This window comes from Dama dama, chromosome 20 (assembly GCF_033118175.1).
Source record: "Dama dama isolate Ldn47 chromosome 20, ASM3311817v1, whole genome shotgun sequence".
Classification (NCBI taxonomy): Eukaryota; Metazoa; Chordata; class Mammalia; order Artiodactyla; family Cervidae; genus Dama; species Dama dama.
This window is the reverse complement of record NC_083700.1, coordinates 10,515,409-10,536,093: the sequence shown is the minus strand read 5'-3', so window position 1 is coordinate 10,536,093 and position 20,685 is coordinate 10,515,409. Positions and strand designations below refer to the sequence as shown.

The window sequence follows — 20,685 nt, the reverse complement described above, 5'->3', positions numbered from 1 at the left end:
GAGACACATTTTTGAGGTGACAAATTCTGCTCCTCTTCATAGATGTGTCCTTTCTGAGACACCACACCCAATGGAGCAATATTCACATGGTAAATATTGTAAGTGATTGCATTTATTACTATAATTACTTTTTTTTCAGAGTTCTAGGACTTTTAATTTATCCCAAAATTGCTGAAGCAAAAATCATGATAAACCATCCTGCTTTCCTTTACACCCCCCAACACACACACACACACACACACACACACACACACACATACACACACACAAACTTTGTAGGGAAAAAATGGTTTTGTACAATGGAAGAAACAATATAAATTCCAAACTTACAGATAAGGGTTAGCTCTATCACTCATCTCTTTAAAAAGTTTATACAAATATCCAGTCAACACCAACAGGGTTACCTCCCTTGAAATGTTGTCTATACGGATTTCCAAGTAGACCACAGGGCTGTATACTGTCTTGGAATGTCCTCAGAATGCTCTGTCATTGATCAGGTAACAGAGTAAAAACCCCAGAGTCCTTTCTTTCAAATGGAGGAGGGAGAGACAGGGATAGAAGAAACTAGTCAAACTTTGTCTTCTTTCCTTGTGGCTTGTGGTCTCCTCCTCCTCCTCTGCCTCCTCGGAAGCCTCCTCACCCTCCAAATCCTCCTCGGCCTCTGCCACCAAATCCACCTCGGCCACCTCTGCCACCACCTCGGCCTCCAAAGCCACCTCGGCCTCCTCCTCGGCCACCAAAGCCCCCTTCACCCTTAGGTTTGGCCCAAAGTGACTTTGTTCCCATCGATTTCACCATCTTCCATGGCCTCCTTGGCAGCTTTGGCATCTTCCTCGCTATTGAAGTCTACAAAACCAAACCCTTCGGAGGACCCAGTCTCCCGGTTAGTGACTATCCTTGCTCGGATAGAGCCATCAAACGACTCCCTTAACGTTTCTTCTGTTTTTATCCTCAGAGAGACCTTTGACAAACAGTTTTGGATGGCTGGCTTCTTGCATTAGGTGATCCCCTGGGTCCTCGCAACTCCAGGCTGATGACCCTGCCCTCAACTTTCCTTTTATTACATGAATTTAAAGCTTCTTTAGCATCTTCAAATGAAGCAAATTCTATAAATGCATACCCTTTAGATTTGCCATTTTGGTTCTGGGGCACCTTGACATGAGTTGCCTTCTCAAATATTTCCTGAAGAGTGTCTTCCATTGCACTATAGGAGAGGTTGCTTAAAACCAGGGTTTTTGATTCACCACTCCAAGTGCTATTCTTTCCACATCTTTGGTCTTTCTTTCTGGTGTAGTACAGAGAAATGGATCACCCATCTATCTCTGTTCCCTGCTTTTCTTCCAAGGTTTTTCTGCATCAGCTTCTGTCTTAAATTCAATATAAGCAATCCCTTTACTCTTTCCATCCTTGCTGACTAATCTGATCTCCACAGCATCTTCAAACACTTCATTTAATTCATCCTGAGTAACTTTGTAAGGCAGATTTTTAGTCAAAAGTGTTCTTGCATCTCGATCTTTCTTACTGTCTTTTCCCTTTGGTTTTTCTAGTTTAATTTCATTGCCAAAGACTTTTAAACCAGTGAGTTCCAAGGCTTTTCCCAGGTCTTCAGCACATAGCCAAACTTCCTAGACACACCAATTCTGACATCAACAACAGCAAGATCATTTTTAGCAAAAAGGTCACTGATACCCGTTTTCAACTCAGGAGCAAATTTATTGAAGTTCAGGTTTCCAACAAAGAGATTGAAAGACGTAGCTGGTTCTGTGCCTTCCACTTTTTGTTTCTTGGTTTCAGGAGCTGCTTTTTGTTTGGCCATTTCCTTCTTTCCTTTTCCAGCTGCTTCTTTGACAGGCTCTTCTTCCTCTTCCTCCTCCTCCTCCTCCTCTTCCTCCTCATCCTCCTCCTCCTCTTCATCATCATCATCCTCTTCATCTGCATCTTCAGCAGCGCTCTTAATCTTCACAGGAACAGCTTTTACTGGAACTTTCTTTCCTTTGGCTGGTACAATCTCCATAGGTTCTTCTTCAGAGTCATCTTTGTCTTCCTTATCCTCCTCATCCTCCTCCTCTGCCTCATCATCATCGTCATCTTCATCCTCGTTATCCTCATCACCTGTGGCAGGAGCAACACCAAAAGCAGCAGCTGCCTTCCTCACTGCTGGCTTATCCTCCTCTTCATCATCGTCATCTTCCTCTTCACTGTCATCTTCATCTTCTTCATCACGGTCTTCCTTCTTGGCATTCTTGCCGTTCTTTGCCCCCTTGCCTGGGGCGGCTGCTCCCTTCTTACCAGAGGAGCTACCAATGCTTTGCCTGGGGTGGCTCCATTTTTGCCAGGTGTTACCACTGCTTCGGCAGCTGTAACTGTCTTCTTGGCTGGTGTAGCTGCTGCCTTTTTGCCAGGGGTGACAACTGCTTTCTTTGCCGGTGTGGCAACTGCAACCTTTTTTGTTGGGGAAACCATTATCTTCTTTGCTGGAGTTGTGATAGCTTTCTTGCCTTTTTTCTGAGGGATAACAACCTCTTCTCCACTGCTCTTATCGTCTTCATCTTCTGACATTTCCTCATCTTCACTATCTTCTTCTACCTCCTTTGGGGGAGGAGCCATTTTCTTGGAGTCACCTTGATTTTTACCAGCCTTTGCTTTGGATAAAAAGGTTACTTTCTTCTTGCTACGTTCTTTAAGCACACCCGTTTTAAAAATGACACCTCCAGCCAGAATGGAACCTTGCTTCACCACACCGTTTCTCAATGCGGACTACAACTGGACCACTGTAACTGCCAACAATTCAATGCCCTTCACGTGAGGAAAACCACCTTGAAAAAGCCTTTGTGGTAAATTGTGGCACCAAATTCCACCACCCTCGTCTGAATTTAAATTAAGGCAGCTTAAAAACAAACAAACAAACAAAAAAACACCTCTTAACTCATAGTCTTCTATTAAGATTTCCTTTCCCAGGTTACCAACCCCGCCCCCTTCAGCCCTGAAAAGGCCAAGTGGGATAAGTCGCAGTCCTCCACGTGCGCGCAGCCCAGCGCAGAAAGCGTGCGGCAGGGCCTCCTTCCGGAGCCCCCTTCCCTTCCGCCCACCCGGCTGGACCGCAGATTAGGTGCACTGCCGCCCTACCCCCCAGGGCCAGGTCCCTCCGCAGGCTGCAGGCCCCACAAGGCGCAGCCCACGTGGCAGGCCCCGCCACTATATAATTACTTTTTAAAGATAAAATCAGCAAGTCTTGAGGAAGAGGTTTTTTTCTAATTCTCAGAAAGATTGAGGGTGCGGAAACTTCCTGGACAGGCCTCCTATCTTAAATTCTTTTAGGCATCAGTGTTGTTCCTGAGTCACCAAGATTTGCAATAGAGGAAAAGTTTATTCATAAGACAGCCAAGTGAGGAGACAGGAGAACAAATCTCGAATCTACTTCCCCAAAGGTGAAGGGCTCAGGTAAGAATGCAGGTGGTCTGAGGCATGAGGAATGTGGGGAAAGGTAATTAGAAATAAGAAAAAAAGTGAGATAATAATCATTGTGCACGACAACTGAGCTACAGGCTTCTTCATTGGATGCATGTTCTGAAAATGGCTGCATTAGCATGTTCCAAGGGTGGACTTTTGGACCCTCTAATGTTAAAATGTCATCAAGAGGACACTCATGCATGCCCAGTTGGAGAACCAGAGATCTTAACCAGTCTTAACTGGGTCAATCTCCAACTGAACAGCTGACTCCAAGTTCCTGAAAAACAATTAGGGCAAACATCTTATTTAGGCTGCATGATGTTTGAAGGACACCGAAGTTTTTGTAAAAAGAACTAAAGCAAGTTTGATCAGAAGGCAGGTTACAGTTTAATAGACCTAACTGATGACTAATTTTCAGCTTAAAATAATCTGCTCTACACAGTTGCACATCTTGAGGTGGCTTGGTCTCAGTCCCATCACCGTGATGGAGAAAATTTTTAATAAATGCATGCCTTGCCAAGGCAGATCGTAGACCAAAGGAAAAGGAAAGATTAGTAATATTGATTCTGTCTTTAGCTAAAATTTTGATACTTTACTCTCTGAGCTGCACTGTTCTCTCTCCTTCAGTCCAAAGTCAGGTGGGTCTTTAGGCAAGAGTGTGACTCCCCCATTATTCTAACTGGAAAAAACTACTACTTTACAGTATTCCTTAGACTGAGATGACAACCTCTCCGGGTGTTTGCCTGACTCCACTGGAGAAAATGTGTCACTGAGATTCCATTAGCATTTTACACCTACCTAAACCTCTCAACAAATGAGTCTTCTTAGACACCCCATTCTCCCCACACTTCCTCATCCAACAATTCCTCACTAGCAGCCAGTTACTTTCACGTAAATTTTTGCCTCGCTCCTATGAGGCAAGCTATTCTGGGGTGTGTATGTTCAGTTTGCAGATGTTGAAGCTGAAACCAAGACAAACTAGGAGACTTGCTAAAGTTCCACACTTCAGTATGCAACCAAGGCTAGAACAAAAGCAAAACCCTCTCCACCACCTATTAGCCTCTGCAGAGGAAGATGTGCCTCAAAGCTTGAGAAGGGTGAATCCCCCTCTTTCCAATTGTAGATGGAGGAAAGGACATAGCTTTGGAGACAGGCAGGCCTGGGGTTGAGAACACTTACTAGCAGAGCAACTCTCACCAAAGACCTGGGTTCCATGAACCTCTAGTTTCTTATCTCTAAAACCCTTATAGGGCTTCCAACGGTGGGGATTATATGAAACAAGCTCTTGGTCTATAGTCAGACTCATATATGGTACTGATGCTTAGCAAAGACAATAGTACTTAAAAAAAATGGTTAACTTCCCAAAAGTCAACTCAGGATAAGATAACAGAAGCATTAAAGTGAATACTCAGCCCTTAAAAGAGAGATGTCTATTGTAGCAGAGAAAAAATTTCCTCTTGTTATCTTCTCAGTTTATTGGCTGGGATAATTAGATCAATGGAAGACAGAGTTATAAGACAAAAACAAATTTAATTTTATATGTACGGGAGACATACAGTAATATGAGACTCAAAGGAAGTCAGGCAATTAAGGCTTATGTACCATCCCAAGCTAATAAAAGAAATGGGGAGCTAGGACTTCATAGGGGTAGAAGACAGCTCACAGGATGATGAGAAAAGCAAATATTTGGTTAACAGATATTTGCCTGCCGTATGGATAAGTGTCTCAGATGAAAAAGCTGTCTCTGGTAATAACTCTCTTTCTGGTACAGACCACATTTCTAAATTATTTTAGGCAACTTTAAGGGGTGGTAAAAAGTTTTTCCTGGATGGCTGGATCTTAGTTGACTTCAGCGCAAAATAATTTGCCTGCCAAAGTGGCACATTCTAGTGTGGCATATTCTAGTCCCGTTTACTGGAATTAAAAAATGAACAGCTTAGGTGATACAAACAAACTTAAACACTTCATGAAGTGTACAGTCTCCATTTGGAGAACTGCAAATTGGGCAGGAGATGGGACACTTTTACAGGATAAAGAATAAAGAACAAGGAAAAAGAAAACAGAAAACATCTGATTGGCTGGAGCCACATCATCAACCTTGTTTGGGGTGAGAAGACCCAAAGTTGGCTTGGCCTTTGGGGACTGGCTGACCAGATACACTGCTTTTATGATCAAGGGAAACATTTGGAGAGTCACAGGTTATCTGAATTTCACTTTGCTCACTTGACACCCTGGGCTAAAGCAGCTCTGTCTTGGACCAAGAAATTTATTTTAACTGTGACTTACAGCAAAAATGGCAGGAAGAGAGGGAGGGAATGGGAATTGATCTCTCCCCCTACCAAGTGTTAAAAGAACTTAATGCTTCTTGAAGAAGTTGGATTGAGGATTTTCTCATCTCAAAAGGAATGTGAGGCTTACCTACAGAAACATGTGTTATTTTGCCATGTGTGATGGTGAAGTTCTGGAAAACACCTAAGAGTCTGACCACAAGGGAAAGATACATGAATGTTTAGATTAGGAATTAAAGATTATAAACTAGAGCAAGAAGAACAAACAAAACCCAAAGTTAATAGAAGGAAAAGAAATCATAAAGATCAGAGCAGAAATAAATAACATATAGACTAAAACACAATAGAAAAAAAATCAATGAAATTAAAAGCTGGTTCTTTCAAATAATTTCACAATTCATATGGAATTATATAAAACCTCAAATAGCCTAAGCAATCTTGAGAAAGAAGAATGGAACTTGAGGAGTCAGCCTGCCTGACTTCAGGCTATACTACAAAGCCACAATCATCAAGACAGTAGGGTACTGGCACAAAGACAGAAACATAGATCAATGGAACAAAATAGAAAGCCCAGAGATAAATCCACGCACCTATGGACACCTTATCTTTGACAAAGGAGGCAAGAATATACAATGGAGAAAAGACAATCTCTTTAACCAGTGGTGCTGGGAAAACTGGTCAACCACTTGTAAAAGAATGAAACTAGAACACTTTCTAACACCATACACAAAAATAAACTCAAAATGGATTAAAGATCTAAATGTAAGACCAGAAACCATAAAACTCCTAGAGGAAAACATAAGCAAAATACTCTCTGCCATAAGTCATAACAGGATCCTCTATGACCCACCTCCCAGAGTAATGGAAATAAAAGCAAAAATAAACAAATGGAACCTAATGAAACTTAAAAGCTTTTGCACAACAAAGGAAACTATAAGCAAGGTGAAAAGACAGCCAGCAGAACGGAAGAAAATAATAGCAAAGGAAGCAATTGACAAAGAACTAATCTCAAAAATATACAAGCAGCTCATGCAGCTCAATTCCAGAAAAACAAGTGATCCAATCAAAAAATGGGTCAAATAACTAAACAGACATTTCTCCAAAGAAGACATACAGATGGCTAACAAACACATGAAAAGATGCTCAACATCACTCATTATCAGAGAAATGCAAATCAAAACCACAGTGAGGTACTATCTCATGCCTGTCAGAATGACTGCTATCAAAAAGTCTACAAACAATAAATGCTGGAAAGGGTGCAGAGAAAAAAGAACCCTCTTACACTGTTGGTGGGAATGCAAACTAATTCAGCCACTATGGAGAACAGTGTGGAGATTCCTTAAAAAACTGGAAATGGAACTGCCATATGACCCAGCAATCCCACTCCTGGGCATACACACTGAGGAAACCAGATCTGAAAGAGACACGTGCAACCCAATGTTCATCGCAGCACTATTTATAATAGCCAGGACATGGAAACAACCTAGATGCCCATCAGCAGACGAATGGATAAGGAAGCTGTGGTACATAGACACCATGGAATATTACTCAGCCATTAAAAAGAATTCATTTGAATCAGTTCTAATGAGATGGATGAAACTGGAGCCCATCATACAGAGTGAAGTAAACCAGAAAGATAAAGACCAATACAGTATACTAACGCATATATATGGAATTTAGAAAGATGGTAATGATAACCCTATATGTAAAGCAGAAAAAGAGACACAGATGTACAGAACAGACTTTTGGACTCTGTGGAAGAAGGTGAGGGTGGGATGTTTTGAGAGAACAACATCGAAACATGTATATTATCCAGGGTGAAACAGATCACCAGCCCAGGTTGGATGAATGAGACAAGTGCTTGGGGTTGGTGCACTGGGAAGACCCAGTGGAATGGGGTGGGGAGGGAGGTGGGAGGGGGAATCAGGATGGAGAATACTTGTAAATCCATGGCTGATTCATGTCAATGTATGGCAAAGACCACTACAATATTGTAAAGTAATTAGCCTCCAACTAATAAAAATAAATGGAAAAAAAAAAAAAAAACAAAACCCCAGAGCCTGGACTTTCTCTGAACAGGGCCACCCATGGGCATGTGACAGACGAGCAAACAACAAATACCAGTACACCTCTCTGTCCAATAAAAGAACATGTTACTCATAGTTGATTTTTTAATTTTTTTTAAACTTTTTATTTTGGACTAGAGTATAGCCGATTAATACACAAAGTTGTGATAGTTTCAGGTGAACAGTGAAGGGACACAGCCACACATATACATGTATCCATTGTCCCCCAAACTCCCCTCCCATCCAGGCAAGAAGGCAGTGATCTAAAATTGCATAACAACCATGCATTACTGTGCTTTGCCCAAACCTCCCATTACTGCCCTTCACGTTTTCTTTTCTCTTTAGCTAGAGGTGGAAATGGAAGGGGCCATGTCGGGGGTGGGGGGTGTTATTTCGTTTTCCTGGGTATCTCACATGTATATAGGAGGTATACTTGTTATTACACTTCTGTCTATTTTTTCTCTTGATAATCTTTGATTAAGGGGAGGGTCTCAGTTACAGAACCTAGAAAGAGAGAGGGCAGAAGATTGGGTTTCCTCCCCTATAGCATCACAAGCATAAAAAGTAGAATGCAAATTTTAATATGTTGTATGATTACAGTTGTGGTTTTTAAAGGCCTATGCAAAAAAAATTGTATCACTGAAAAAATTAATCATTAGTTGATCTAAGAAAGAAATAGAAAATTTTATTCATGCCAACTTAAGGATTATAACCTAGGAGATGCTCTTTAAGAAAGTTCTGAGGACTGTTCATCCCTTGTAGGAGTCAAACCACAGTTATATATGATTTTGAGACAGGTGGTTATAGTCAAATAATGGCTTATTGACAGTTTACACAATCCAGATTTATGCATACAAAGCAAGTAAGTGAGTCATAGGTACTGACTCCTTACAAGATTAAGAAGGAAGATTATCTCCTAAAGAGTTAAGATGTGTTATAATATTAAAAAGAAGTGTTATTCCTTAGGAGGTCTGGTTATGCAGATGCATAATACACAGTAAGGGGGAGGGAGGAACCCCAAGTGGGCAAAGAAAAATTTTATGTTTAAGTTATTTTTTTTGTCTTGCCATAAAATATTAATTTGTTTCATCAGAAAAAAACCATCAAAATATTAACTGTCTTTTTGGGGGAGAGGTGGTAGATAGCATCATTTTCTTCTGCTTGTCTTCATTTTTCAAATGTTCTTTAATGATCAGGCACATATTACATAATGGGGTGGAAGAAATTTTAAATACACATTGAGTGAGGAAAAACAGAAGTGTTACCCACTGTGAGGGGCAAGGGAAAATCTGAGACCCATCTGTTGGGGGTGAGATGGCGGAAAATGGAAAGTGCCTTCTCCGAAGGAGGTTGGGTGGGGAGAAGACCCTCCACAATCATCAGAGGAAAAGGTTATGAGAGGGCGGCTTGAGGTTGGAGGAGCCTCAGAAGGGTGACAATTAGGAGGGGGAGAATTGTAACTGCATCCGTTCCCCCACCCCCTCTCTCCTCTAAGCCAGTTGACAAGCTAAAACAGTTAGAATTGTTCTCCCCACTTCTTTTTCTTTCCCACCAGAGCTGAAATTGGGCCCAGGGATGCCAATAGATCTGGAATCCCGACATGCAAGATCTTTCCCAAAGCCAGATGCAGAAGGACACCTCACCTCAAGAGTTAAACCAGCAGGCAAAGGAAATCACTAGCTGGTAAGGACAGGAAATTACATTTTACATCAAGGTCCAACACTTGCAGCCTCCAAAGCTGTGTGGTTTAGGGCTTGTGAGCTGTGGATTCCAGATGCTTAAATGGATATAGAAATACAGGAAATGTGTCTATACCATTTCAGGCAGATATTTATTCAGTCACGCATGCCTTCATTATTTACTCTTTCAGCAGGACTTATTGAGCATCACACAGTGCCAGGAACTGTGCTGAACACAAAATAAAGCAGTGAGGCCAAAACAGAGGTCTCTGCCATCAGAATGCTTATATTCTAATGTGAGAAGCTGTGATATTGTGATATAATAAAAAATATGTGTTGGTCTTCTCCCACATTCCTTACACACAGCTCCAAAAACCCTTGAAATCTTCAAAGCGATGTGGTGTGTGTGTGTGTAATAAGATGACTGATCTTATTACAGTCATATGACTGAAGTTCCTGGATAATCTCAGGATTTTAACTGGTCAACAGGGGAACCAACCACATGATTAGAGGGTTGGAATTTCAGCCCTATCATCTCCCAGTTCTCCTACCCACTCACCTCCAATCTCCAGGGATGGGAGAGGGGCTAGAGACAGGGTTCTGTCACCAATGTTCAATGATTTAATCATTCATGCCTACATAATGAAGCCTCTATTTTAAAAAATTGCCAACTAAGAAGGTACAGAGAGCCTCCAGGTCAGTGAACACATGGAGGTTCTGGGAGGGTGGTGAGCCTGGAGAGGACATGGAAGCTTCACACTCTTTCTTACATACTTTGCTCTATCCATCTCTTCCATTTGTCTGTTCCTGAATTGTGTCTTTTATAATAAACCAGTAATGAAATAAAAGTTCACATTTTAAAGCAAGACAAGAAGAAAACTAAGCATACACTTTTTCTCTGTCCTTTGACCTCCTTGTCCCCTCACCCCCCCGCATCTAGTGTGCCTTGTGAAGCTGCATTATGTGTTAACCAGATCTCATCAATGGCAGAAATATCTACTCAACCATAAAGATAAATTTTTCTCCTTCTGGGGCCAGCCATGTAACTCCTTAGAAGATAATATTCCTTTCTAAATCCTGTAAGGAGTCACAATAACCCACCACTCGCCTTGTCTATGCATATGTCTTTGGAGATGCATCCTTCTTATGTATATAGATTATATGCATATGCAATATGTAGTTTTCCATAAAAGTAGTAGTGGTACAGAACAGAATGGTCAGACAACCTGAGGGGATACTGGGCCACAATTAATGAAAGTTATTAGCTTAAATATTAACTTAAGACCACATTAGTTTTACTAGTTATCATACCTATATTCTGCCTATTTTATAAGATTATTGTTTCTTGAATTACCATATGTATATCTGAGCCTCAGATAAAGTTTATGTTGACTCCTGACTTGAAATGATTGACCAAATATATACTACTATAAGATCAGGGATTGTAATGATGTTGCTCTAGATATGGAAATATGGGAATGAGCAGTCCTAGTGCCAGGGGACAAATTGGTCACAAAATGCCTCCCAAATCTTGGTCAAAATTAAGACTAAAAGAGAAGTGATTGTAAAGAATGCTGTCCATCATCCAGTTCTATAAGAGTCATAGTCATAGTCTATAAGTTCCATAATAGCCATAGTCACTGACCCACAATATATCCTGAAAAGAATTCAGGATGATGATCAGGATGAGGTACTCTATACTCTGGTAAAACTGACAGAACTGGCCTTCAGATGGTGAGATATTCTCAGGAGAAACTTTTTATGAACCTGAATCCTTGCATCTTCCCATACTTAGAAAAGAACTAAAACCAGTAACTGAGGTGTCTGTTCCTAGTGACTAACAGCAAGGAGATGCATGCTTAATTGCCTATATTACCTTTGCCAAAATCCATATGTATTAGTCTCGTCCTTCACCTCTTAGAATAATCCTCAGAACTTTCAGATAGACTATCCTTTCAGTTGCATCCTCAGTTTGGCTTGAATAAAATTTTCCATTTCTTTTTCAGATTGACTATTGATTAAAATTTTTGTTGACACCAGTAATCCAGTAAGTAAACTGTTTTCCTGAATTCTGTGAGCCATTCTAACAAATTATTGGGGGAAAAAAAGAGGTTATGCTCCATTCATAACGGGTTGGTCAGAAGTACAAGAAGCCCAGACTTGAGACTGACCTCAGAAGTGGGGCAGTCTTTTGGGTCTGAGTACTTAACTTGTGGGATATGACACTAACTCTAGGTATAAATAGTGTCAGAATTGAAATGACACCAAGCTTGTGTCAAGAATTGGTTCAGTTCAGTTCAGTCGCTCAGTCATGTCTGACTCTTTGAGACCCCATGGACTGCAGCACACTAGGCCTGCCTGTCCATCACCAACTCCCAGAATTTACTCAAACTCAAGTCTATTGAATTGGTGATGCTATCCAACCATCTCATCCTCTGTCATCCCCTTCTCCTCCCACCTTGAATTGTTCCCAGCATCAGGGTCTTTTCAAATGAGTTAGTATTTCTCATCAGATGGCCAAAGTATTGGAGTTTCAGCTTCAGCATCAGTCCTTCCAATGAACATTCAGGACTGATTTCCTTTAGGATAGCCTGGTTTGATCTCTCAAAAGTCTTCTCCAACACCACAGTTCAAAAGCATCAATTCTTCAGTGCTCAGCTTTCTTTATAAGCCAACAGTCACATTCATACATGACTACTGGAAAAACCATAGCCTTGACTAGATGAAACTTTTTTGGCAAAGTAATGTCTCTGCTTTTTAATATGCGGTCATAACTTTTCTTCCAAGGAGTAAGTGTCTTTTAATTTCATGGCTGCGGTCACCATCTGCAGTGATTTTGGAGCCCCCAAAAATAAAGTCAGCCACTGTTTCCACTGTTTCCCCATCTATTTGCCAGTGATGAGACCAGATGGCATGATCTTAGTTTTCTGAATGTTGAGCTTTAAGCCAATTTTTTGGTGTGTGGAAAAAAGCCCACACATTTGGTGTCAGATGTATTGGTTGTCAATAAAAGGAAACAGAGAAGTTTCCCTTTCACTGGTGCAACAGAGAGATAAAAGGGACTTCACTTTTTAGAGGCCAACAATCAAATTATTCCTCAAATAATATTGTAGCAGTGATGACTACTATGAAAGAAAGGTGCATGGGACTATGACAACCTTATAAAGGGGGATTTTGCAAGGGTCTAGGAAGTCTTCTCCATTGCAGTGAGTTGAGATCTCAGTGGTAAGAGAGACACAATCACAATAAAATAAAATCTCATACCTGCTCTATTTGTGACCCACAAACTCAGCACAATTATACCACAGAGGTTCTTCCAATGTTATGAAGATTCTGAGCCCCAAGAAAGGCCAGCAATGAGAGTAGTAGTCCACAGAGAATCTGACTTCGAAGACCAGCAAGATTTGATTGCAAGACTTCCACAAGAGAGGGGAAAAAAGAGACTCTTGGAGGGCACACACAAAATCTTGTGCAGACTGAGACCCAGGGGGAAAGAGCAGGGACTCCATAGAAGACTTGAACCAAACCTACATACTAGTATTGGAAGGTACCCTGTAGAGGCATGGGGTGGCAGGGACTCACCATGGGGACTAGGGCACTAGCAGTAACACAATAATAGTGGGAGACTTTAATACCCCATTAATACCAATGGACAGATCATCCAGAGAGAAAATTAATATGGAAACACAAGCTTTAAATAATATACATTTGACCAGTTGGACCAAATTGTTATCTAAAGGGCATTTCATCCAAAAACAGCAAAATTCACATTTTCTCAAGTGCGCGTGGAACTTTCGTTCTTCAGGGGAAATCACATCTTGGATACTAAATCAAGCCTTGGCAAATTTTTAAGAATTTGTCCCTTCAGGCCGGGGAGAGGGGTGGGTATGGCAGCCACAATCAGGATGTACCGGGGAGTGCCTGGGGTGGCAAAGACACGCCAGATGTTACAGTCTAAAGCGGGTTGTATGCTCTCCCAGAGGAATTGGCCCCAGGTCGCGGGTCTCAGTGTGTGTGTGTGCTCAGTCACTTCAGTCCTGTCTGACTCTCTGTGACCCCGTAGACTGTAGCCCCCCAGGTTCCTCTGTCCATGGGATTCTCCAGGCAAGAATATCAGAGTGGGTTGCCAATCTCTTCTCCAGGGGATCTTCCTAACCTAGAGATTAAACCTGCATCACCTGCATTGCAGGCAGTTTCATCACTGCTGAGCCACCATGAAAGCCTGGTGGACACAGGCTGGTGGAAAGAGGACACATACCTCAAAGTAATAAAGACCATATATGACAAAACTGGGGCTTCCCTGGTGGCTCAGTAATAAAGAATCTGCTTGCAATGTAGGAGCTGTGGTTTCAATCCCCGAGTCAGGAAGATCCCCTGGGGAAGGAAATTGCAGCCCACCCTAGTAATTTTGTCTAGGAAACTTCATGGACAGAGGAGCCTGGTGAGCCAGGGTCCATGGGGTCATCAAAGAGTCGGACATGACTTAGCAACAAACAACAACAGTGTTTCCTCTCTGCCTGATTTCTGGAGAGTTTATTTTATAACTGGGTGCTGAATTTTGTTGAAAGCTTTTCCTGAATCTATTGAGATGATCATACGGTTTTCATGCTTCAATTTGTAGATGTGGTGTATTACACTGATTGATTGGCAAATACTGAAAAATCATTGCATCCCTGGGATAAATCCTACTTGATCATGGTATATGATTCTTTTCTTAAATTTATTTATTTATTTATTTTAATTGGAGGATAATTACTTTACAATATTGTGATGGTTTTTGCCATACATCAATATCAATCGGCAATAGGTATGCACGGGTCCCCTCCATCCTGAACACCCCTTCCACCTCCTCCCTCACCCTATCCCTTCAGATAATCACAGAGTACCAGCTTTGGGTGCCCTGCATCATACATCAAACACTCACTGGTCATCTATTTTACATATGGCAATGTATCATGTTTCAATGCTCTTCTCTCAAATCATCCCACCTTCTCCTTTTCCTGAGTCCAAAAGTCTGTTCTTTATGTCTGTGTCTCTTTTGCTGCCCTGCACGTAACATTGTTGGTACCATCTTTCTAGATTCCATATACATGCATTAAAGTATGGCATTTGTCTTTCTTTTTTTTTACTTACTTCACTCTGCATAATAAATTTTGGGCTCATCCATCTCAGTAGAACTGACTTAAATGCATTCCTTTTTACAGTGAGCAATATTCCATTGTGTATATGTACCACAACTTCCTTATCCATTCATCTGCTGATGAACATTTAGGTTGCTTCCATGTCCAAGCTATTGTAAATAGTGCTGCAATGAACATTGGGGTAAATGTGTCTTTTTCAGTTCTGATTTCCTCAGGGTATATTCCCAGTTGTGGGATTGCTGGGTCATATAGTAGTTTTATTCCAGTTTTTTAAGGAATATCCATACTGTTTTCCACAGTGGTTGTATCAATTTGCATTCCCACCAACAGTGTAAGAGGTTTCCCTTTTCTCCACACTCTCTCCAGCATTTATTGTTTGTAGATTTTTTGATCTTGTGGTGTGAGATGATACCTCATCGTGGTTTTGATTTTCATTTCTCTAATAATGAGCAATGTTGACCATCTTCTCATGTGTTTATTATCCATCTGTATGCCCTCTTTGGAGAAATGTCTGTTTAGGTCTTCTGCCCACTTTTTAAATTGGGTTGTTTGTTTTTCTGGTATTGACCTGCATGAGTTGCTTGTATAGTTTGGAGATTAATTCCTTGTGAGGTGTTTCATTTGCTGTTATTTTCTCTCATTCTGAGGGCTGTCTTTTCACCTTGCTTATAGTTTCCTTAGTTGTGCAAAAGCTTTTAAGTTTAATTAGGTCCCATTTATTTATTTTTATTTTTATTTCCATTACTCTAGGAGATGGGTCATAGATGATCATGCTGTGATTTATGTCAGAGAGTGTTCTGCCTATGTTTTCCTCTAAGAGTTTTATAGTTTCTGGCCTTACACTTACATTTTTAATCAATTTTACATTTATTTTTGTGCATAGTGTTAGAAACTGTTCTAATTTCATTCTTTTACATGTAGTTGACCAGTTTTCCCAGCACCATTTGCTGAAGAAACCGTCTTTTCTCCATTGTATATTTTTGCCTCCTTTGTCAAAGGTAAGGTTTCCATAGGTATGAGGATCTATCTCAAGGCCTTCTATTTTGTTCCATTGGTCTATATTTTTGTTTTTGTGCCAGTACCATACTGTCTTCATGACTGTAGCTTTGTAGTATAGTCCGAAGTTGGGAAGGTTGATTCCTCCAGTTCCATTCTTCTTTCTGAATATTGCTTTGGCTATTTGGGATCTTTTGTGTTTCCACACAAATTGTGGAATTCCTTGCTTTAGTTCTGTGAAAAATACCGTTGGTAGTTTGATAGTGAGTGCATTGAATCTGTAGATTGCTTTGGGTAATATAGTAATCTTCACAGTATTGATACTTCCAATCCAAGAACATGGTATACCTCTCCATCTGTTTGTGTTAACTTTGATTTCTTTCATCAATGTCTTATAGTTTTCTGCATACAGGTCTTTTCTCTTTAGGTAGATTTATTCCTAGGTATTTTATTCCTTTTGTTGCAGTAGTGAGTGGGATTGTTTTCTTAATTTCTCTTTCTAATTTTTCACTGTTAGTGTATAGAAATGCAAGCAATTTCTGTGTATTAATTTTATATCCTGCAACTTTATTATATTCATTGATTAGCTCTAGTAATTTCCTGGTGGCTTCTATGTATATTATCATGTCATCTCCAAACAGTGACAGTTTTACTTCTTCTTTTCCAATTTGGAGTCCTTTCATTTCTTTTTCTTCTCTGATTGCTGTAGCTAGGATTTCAAAAATTATGTTGAATAAAAGTGGGAAAAAAAGTGGTGAGAGTGGACAAGACAACCCTTGTCTTGTTCCTGATCTTAGAGGAAATGCTTTCAGTGAGCAAGTGAGCCTGAGTGAGCAAGTGAGCCCTAATAAACTGAATAGCCAAAACAATCTTGAGAAATAAAAATTGTTCTGGAGGAATTAATCTTCCTGACTTCAGACTATAACACAAAGCTACAGTAATCACAATAGAGTGGTACTGACACAAAATCAGAACTATAGACCAATGGAAAATGATAGAAAGCACAGAGTTAGACCCATGGGTACCTTATCTTTGACACAAGAAGCAAGAATATACAATGGAAAAAAGAAGGCATCTTCAATAAGTGGTTCTGGGAAAACTGGACAGCTACATGTAAAAGAATGAAACTAGAATACCTCATAACACATACAAAAAAATAAACTCATAGTGGATTAAAGACTTAAATAGAAGACCAAAATCTATAAAGCTCCTAGAGGGTAACATAAGCAGCGCACTCCTTGACATAAATCACAGGAAGATCCTCTGTGACCCACTTTCTAGAGTAATGGAGATAAAAGAAAAATAAACAAAGGGGACCTAATTAAACTCAAAAGTGTTTGCACAGCAATGGAAACTGTAAATACAGTGAAAAGACAACCCTCAGAATAGGAGACTATAATAGCAAATGAATCAATTGACAAAATATTAATCTCCAAAACATACAAGCAGTTCATACAGCTGAATATCAGAAAAAAACAAACAACCAATCAAAAAGTGGGCAGAACCTGAGACTGAATCTCCTTGAAGGAGGACAAGTCCTTGTTTTACAGACATGGGGACACTCGGCCTATAGGGTGTTACTGAATCATCTTAGCACTGAGACTTGAGGCCTGGTAGCTGGCCATGTAAAGACCATCTGTGGTCCTGGGCTCTTATCCTAGTAGGGCTTTTACTGCCCTGTCAGATCCCCAAATAGGGACCCTGCTCCCAGGAGAGAGTTGCCGAGCCAAGGCCAGAAGTGGTGGGATGCACTAGGGCTGATTTTGCCCAAGCAGTGTCCTCCGTCTGTAGGATGGAGGCTGTGGAGACAGCTCAAGGCTCCAAGAACCTGGCCCAAATGAGACACAGTTCTCCCACTGCCTAGGGCGCCTGATTAGGGTCAGGAGGAGGGAGAGGCCAGATCTCTGCTCTTCCTGGCCTGCAGCATCCTGGTTTAGGTCCACCTGCCCTAGTATGTTGGCTGGCTGACTTTGGAAGCTGTTCTCTTGCAATTTGTGTCTGAGTCTGTTGTCTCTGTGCACACACACACCCCCACCCCACCCCCAGTCTTCCTGGAGCACAGGGCCCCTCAGGCTGGGCACTCCACATACCTGCTTGCCTCACGTGCTAACTTATTGCTGCTGTGTGAAGGCTGGTGCACCTCAGAAGTGGTTGTGTCCTTGGCTGTACGGCTGGAGCTGTGGGGTTTCCATGCCAAATACTCCAATAAAGTCTTTGCTTTGTGAGGCAAAAAAAAAAGGGGGGGGGCAGAAGACCTAAACAGATATTTCTCCAAAGAAGACATTCAGATAGCTAGTAAACACATGAAAAGATGCTCAACATCCCTCATTTAGAGAAATGAAAATCAAAACTACAATGAGTTATCATCTCACACCAGTCACAAAATCTACAAACAATAAATGCTGGAGAGGGTGTTGAGAAAAGGTAAAACTCTTGCACTCGTGGTGGGAATGTATTGAATAATTTGATACAGCCACTATGGAGAACAGTATGGAGATTCCTTTAAAACTTTAAAAACTAGGAATAAAACTACCTTATGATCCAACAGTCATGCTACTGGACACACACCCTGAGGAAACCAGAATTGAAAAAGACACATGTACCCCAATATTCATTGCAGCACTATTTACAATAGCTAGGGCATGGAAGTCACCTAGAAGTCCATCAGCAGATGAATGGATGAAGACGTTGTACATATATACAATGGAATATTATTTAGCCATAAAAAGGAATGCATTTGAGTCAGTTCTAAAGAGGTGAATGAATCTAGAGCCTACTATACAGAGTGAAGTAAGTCAGAAAGAGAAAAACAAATATCTTACATTACACATATATATGGAATCTAGAAGGATGGCACTGAGGAACTTATCTGCCGAGCAGCATTGGAGACACAGACACATAGAACAGACTTGTAGATACAGTAGGGAAAGGAGAGAGTGGGACAAATTGAAAGAGTAATATTGAAACCTACACATTACCATATGTAAAATAGACAGCAAGTGGGAATTTACTCTATGATGTACGGAGCTCAAACCTGGTGATATGTGACCACCTAGAGAGGTGGGATGGGGTGGGGGGCGGAGATGGGATGGAGGTTCAAGAGGGAGAGAACATATACATACCTATGGTGGATTCACGTTGATATGTAGCAGAAACTAACAAAATTTTGTAAACCAATTATCTTCTGATTAAAATAAATAAGTAAATAAGAAAAAAAAAAGTGTGGTACATATATACAATGGAATATTACTCAGCTGTTAAGAAGAATGAAATAACACCATTTGCAGCAACATGGATGGATCTGGAGACTGTCATACTAAGTGAAATCACAGAGAGAAAGAGAAATATAATGTGATGTCCCTCATACATGGAATATAAAAAGAAATTATACAAGTGAACTTATTTACAGAAAAAGAAATAAATTCACAGACTTAGAGAACAAAGTTATGATTACTGGGTGAAAGTATAGTTAGGGAGTTTGGGGTTGACTTGTACATGTACATACTGCTATGTTTAAAATGGATAACCAACAAGTACCTATTGTATAGCACAGGGAACTCTGCTTGGTGTTATGTAGCAGCCGGGATTGGAGGGTAGTTTGGGGAAGAATGGATACTTGCATACATATGGCTGAGTCCCTTTGCTGTCCACCTGAACATTGTTAATCAGCAATACTGCAATACAAAATAAAAAGCTAAAAAAAAAAAAAAGATGAGTAGGAGCTTAAATTGGATTTAGGTGCTTGCAGTATTAAAACTGTTAGTGTTCATGAGTACTTGACAGAAGCAAGTAAGACTATCTCTAGAAGAAAATATATTTTTAGACCTCAAACTTTTTCTAAAAATAATTCTTCATAAACAGTGTGCTTCACACAACCGGAGATAACCAAGCATCCTAGAAGACAAGACATCATGAACAAGAACTTCCTGGTGGGGACAGCCTGTCACAGACTAGTCCACAGTGGAGCATGACCCCTTTCTCTATTCTTTCATCCTGAGGAGGAAGACAGAACACTACAAGACATGTCCATTCATGTATTTATAAAAAATTTTAAAGATACTTTGGGTTCAGTCTGGCTATAATTCTAAGCATGCCCTTTATTTATTTGTTTATTTTAACAGCCAACTCTGTGGCAGAGGTGGGGGTGGGCAGTTGGGCTCCACCGTTTGGAAGGAGGAATGTCAAAGACTCTGCAGACAAGTTTTTGTTGCACTAGTCTTTGTGGTTGCACACAGGCTTTCTCTAGTTACAGTGAGCAGGAGCTACTCTTCGTTACAGAGCACGGGCTTCTCACTGAGGTGGTTTCTATTGCTCTGGAGCACAGGCTCTAGACACACAGGCTTCAGTAACTGCAGCACATGGGTTTGTAGTTGTGGCGCACAGGTTTGTAGTTGCTCCGTGGCATGTTGAATCTTCCAGGACCAGGGCTCAAAACTGTGTCCTTGCATTGGCAGGCAGATCCTTGTCCACTGTGCCACCAAGGAAGTCCTAAGTGTTACCTTTATTACAATTTGCCAAGAAGAGAGAAGAGTTCACCAACCATAAAATAATAATCTATAATATTGAACATTCACTGAGTATTGACTGTATGGAAACATCATTCTAAACATTTAAAATATTGGTATATGCATATACACAAACATGTATAGGTGTATATGTATATACTTATATACATACATATCTATACACTTATTTAATCCTCATAATAAATATAACCATTTTACACAAGAGGTAATAGGCCTAAAATTATCTTTTACCTTACTGACCTGGTTTGGTTTTGATTTTTGGCTTACAAATAATTCTGCTTTGGACATTCTTTTAAAATGGAACCTGCTATTGTTCATCTTTTCCAGTTATTAAATCTTTTATTCTTGCAACTGATATCTATTATGCACCATCAATGTGCTCACCACACTTTCAGTTGCTGACAATAAAAATTAGAGACAAAGGTATAAGCACTAAGAAAAGAGATGGCAGGTAAGAACTGAAAGGTGTGTACCAAGGGCTAAGAATTGCTTCCTCTTTGCAAGGTAGTTCTTCCTGTGAGGTTGGCACAGCCTCACTG

General features: G+C 40.6%; 1 pseudogene; it reads right to left on the bottom strand.

Moving 5' to 3' along the window:
* Positions 1–564: 564 nt before the first annotated feature.
* Positions 565–4,306, bottom strand: LOC133074439 (nucleolin-like; annotated as a pseudogene).
* Positions 4,307–20,685: the final 16,379 nt, after the last annotated feature.